The following is a 4,402-nucleotide window of genomic DNA, read 5'->3' as shown; positions in this document are numbered from 1 at the left end:
ATTTCACTGTTCCTCTCTTAGTTTTTGTCCTAGGGGAGTGAATAGGATAGCTCATAATCTTGCTCAGGAAGCTCTTATGTAGGCTATGCTATTTGTTGCTGTCAAAAAAAAAAAAAAAAAAAAAAAAAAAAAAAGATATAACGCGATTGTGATTCATGTTGAATCTATGACTTAAATGCTTTATATCACCTACTCCTTGTCGTGCGCGATCTTAAAATATGTCTATTTGGAGGCACTTAGCTTTGTATATTGGTTTTGTAAACTTTATATTTATTTATATAAACATTGTTCATATTTTAAGATCGCGCACGATCATTGGCTTTATAAACTAATGGTGCATTCCAATGAGAAGAAATTGATTTAAAGATCTATAATTTATGGGGTGAACATGATTGTTGCAGGTTTTAGTGGCTTCAAGTGGTGCATCAGGCCTCGGGGTGAAAAAAACACAAGGTTAGTGGGCAAAGAATGTAGTAAATTTAATTGTTTTAGCTTATAATATATGAGGGAATTTAATACACGGTGACCTTCTTTGAGAGGGTGCTGAAGAGAAGCAAAATTAGGAAAATTAACTTGCAGGATGTTTCAACAGAAAATCCTCCAGTCCATCAATTGGCATATGACTTGTCGTGGATGCTGCCACCTCTTCTGAAATTATGTTCAGTTGTTCACTCACATGAATTACCATGCTATTAAAGTTCAGACTGAAACTTGATCTAGGATTAGGCATCTGGGCTGATCGTAACTGTTGCGCCACAACTGTGACAGAAATTAACCTAAATTTCAGTTCCAATAACCTATAAGACCTTGATATAACGCGATTGTGATTCATGTTGAATCTATGACTTAAATGCTTTATATCACCTACTCCTTGTCGTGCGCGATCTTAAAATATGTCTATTTGGAGGCACTTAGCTTTGTATATTGGTTTTGTAAACTTTATATTTATTTATATAAACATTGTTCATATTGTCTTCGAATTTGCCATTCTTACTTTAGTGAGGCTAGCTGGATACCTATCACTGTCATTCTGTCAACACAGAACCAGGGTAGAGAGAAAGAGCCTAAGAGAGGGAGAGGGAGAGGGATCTATGTTTTGTTTTTAATCGAATTGCCTTCGCATTTGTAATTACTACTTATATGGACGACCTACATACATATCGAAAGGGGGAAGGGAAGAGGGAGAGGGAGAGGGAGTGGGAGTGGGAGTGGGAGTGGGAGTCTTGGTTAAGGAGAACATTGGTTTTGCTCAGCATTTCAAATTAGTTTCGCATGTGTGATGTACCCGTCATTCATTCAAGATGACATTTAATTTGGAGAGTAGCTTTATGACTTACAAAGTGAGCAACTATATTCATTATATTTCGATGTTGGACACTCATATGTGACATTTATGTGTGCTGGTGTCACATTTTCAACAATTCTTGTCTGTTTAAAATATTTGCAGTTTTTTTATTTATGCCAGATATGAAACTCATAGATTGGCTTTACATTATGGCATCATGTTGAGAGTGCATTCGGCATTAGAGCAATTCAAAGCACGTGTTCTGTATTTCAGTTAATCTACTTTGACATTGTAAACTAACAAGCTATTAATACTTGTGATTTGGCTACATTTCTTTATCTGATTGATTGGTAATTGGGCTTGACTTTGATGACCTTGGCGCATAGATATGCACTGTATTATTGTACAGCTTCCACATTTCTTTATCTGGTCTTTGTTTGTTTGTCTATTAACTTGTTCTAGGGTCATTATGCTGGGTGTAAGCGTTCCAGGCTTGTTACATGCGAATTAATCTTTTTTCTGTGGACTTTTGTTGAGAAAGATCTAATGATATCTCTGAAATTAGTGTACTACTTCAGCATAGTGTCCTGAATCTCCTGACCTTAATTGTTTTGCATAAGTTGTCACCTAGCATGAACCTCCTTTTAAATCACGTTACTATAAATCTGAAATATCTTCCATATCTAAGCAGAAACACTTTGATTAGGCTACTTTCCGTCAATATTACCAGGTGGGATTTTTAGTTTGAAGTCGCTTTCCGTCACATTACTTAGAATTAAAGCTTAGTAGTTTTATACAAAAAAAAAAAAACAGGCATTTGAATATGCTTGTTTTACATTTTGTTTCACGCAAGGTAACCAAAATTCTATTACGTGAAGGCTTTGTGATGTCGTAGATCCTAAAACAGAAACGGTTTACTGTTTAGATTTCTGACAACCTTTTTGAATCAGGAAAATTTTTGGGGAAAGAGGGAGAAGGAGACAGGGAAACAGAATGGGCAAGAGAGGGAGGAGATGGCTGAAACACACATTGACTTTGACATGATTTAAAGTAAGATTTTTCTGACCTTTTCCTAATTTCCTAAAAAATCCCCAGATTAAAGCATCTATTAGCGTAACAGCACTGGCTATTCACAATTAAACTATTTTTTAACCCAATTTTCAAGGGTGGCGTTGTCGTAGGGTAAGGACGAGGGGAAGGGAAAGGGGAAGAGGAGGGTTCATCTTAATTTTAGGATGACCTGTGTATGATTAATCGCTGCTCTTAGACTCATAGGGATTGATTTTTATGTATTTAGTTAGTCACCTAATTTTGTGATTTATGAACTGCTGTGTTTAAGTAAGTAATTAATTAGTTCGAGCAAATTTAGTCCATAGGTCCAGTTGAGGGGTCGGATGATAGACGGTGTTTTATTTTGGCGCTTCTGAGGGTTTCATTTAGGTTAAATTTGTTTCTATCCCATTCTGTTCTAATGTATATAATTCATTATGTGGTGAAGTAGTACATCACCCTCACGAGTGTGACAGTAGATTATTGCCACATAAAGGTGATAATTTCTTCATCATTTCAAGGCACCAATTATAGAGCTCAATCGAACTTCTGCTTCTAAAATGTTTGCTTACAGTGGCACTGTTACGCTTTCATGGTGTACGAATATTCGAGATCTGCAGGTTTACAAGCCTTCACCTTTTGAGGACAATCCCTTGTTTTCCTTCAAGACAGGCCTGACCTTAAGCTCAGGATCTCTTGTCGATCTCTTGTCTTGCCGGGCTTTCAGGTTATTCATCTACCCTCTCTTTTTTCTTTAATACTTAGTGTTTTAGTTTCTTCACTTGATTTAAGCTGATTAAATCATGTTCCATTCATGCATTCGTATTGTCTCGGTACTTTTGAAATCATTGTTAAGGTGTAGACGAAGGGGAAAAAGGATCACCTGGTAATTCTCTTAGGGCAATACTATCTTTAAGAACAGAATAGTAAACTTCTCGATCAACTTTAGTAAAAAAAAAAACTTTGATTTATTGACTATTAACTTTTTTTAATAGATTTTTATTTTAACAATTATAATTTACAGGATAAAGAAGACTATATAAGTATGTTTTGTTGTGTAAGTTCGGGTCGGTGTTAGCTTTACACCATCTCGCCACATACTAAGTTCCCACATTTATTTTTCAAATAATGATTTGAGGATCGATAGAGGAGCAAGAAGTCACTATTGACCGTCAAAGTAGCGACTATTTTTTGTAAAATACTCATCGTCTAAGCTTTCTGTCTCCATTGCTAATTCATCCCCATATTTTTTTAGTTATTAGAGGGCTTCAAGAGGGGTTATAAGCTTGTAACCCATGCAAAAAAAAATTGAGAAACGTCACATACTCACATAAGTAACTCACTCATATTGCATCCTATCTTCAAATAACCATATAAATACAGTAACTTTTATAACATCATCCATGGAGACCATAGGTAAACCACAAGAGAATCAGTGAGTTACCATAAACCAAGTTTTGTTAGAAGGACATTGAGTGTCTTTTGAGTCCGCATTGTTATTTTTGTGATGATCTTGGGAAGGTGCAGTTGAGTCTGAAAGTGAATCCTTTTGTGATTGCCAAGTCTATAAATTTTGTTGGAGCACATGGGTTTGAATTGGATATGACCGAGTAAATACATTTTAATTTCACATACGGTTTCTCCAAAGTGGTGTTAATTCCGTATGATATGACGGAGGGATATAATGGGGGGAGGTAGAGCGTTGAGACGGAGGTTGTTTGGCTTCTGTTTAGTTTGAGAAGGAAAAAGCGGAGTGAGTTGGAAAGAGGAAGGGAGAAAGGTTCTCTTTTTGATTGTTCAGATTGGAGAGAGGGAATAAGAGAGGGAATAAGAGAGGGAAGGAAGGAGGGAGAGGTTGTCTTTGGGCATGGCTCAAGAGGGAAAAGTGGAAAAGGGTTGGGAGAGTAACTCTGTTTGGTTTTGTTTATATTGAGAGAGAGTGAGGGAGATACGGAGAGGACAAGTGCCATAACATTTTTTTAAAAAATGTTTTTTTTTCCTTACCAAGACTTATTATATGGTTGATGAGGACGAATCTATCTAGAAAAAGGCAATAGGATGCTGATT

The 4,402-nt window shown here is 36.3% G+C and overlaps 1 long non-coding RNA gene across 1 annotated transcript; it reads left to right on the top strand.

The window, feature by feature from the left end:
* The first annotated feature begins 396 nt into the window (after positions 1-396).
* LOC141606248 (uncharacterized) lies at positions 397-4,011 on the top strand. The gene is made up of 3 exons (XR_012526614.1): positions 397-453; positions 2,236-2,335; positions 2,910-4,011. It is a non-coding gene; the product is annotated as an uncharacterized LOC141606248 (long non-coding RNA).
* Positions 4,012-4,402: the final 391 nt, after the last annotated feature.

The sequence above is a fragment of the Silene latifolia genome, chromosome 10, assembly GCF_048544455.1.
Source record: "Silene latifolia isolate original U9 population chromosome 10, ASM4854445v1, whole genome shotgun sequence".
NCBI classification, from domain to species: domain Eukaryota; kingdom Viridiplantae; phylum Streptophyta; class Magnoliopsida; order Caryophyllales; family Caryophyllaceae; genus Silene; species Silene latifolia.
Note: the sequence above shows the minus strand (reverse complement) of the source record. Positions and strands in the feature narration are given on the sequence as shown.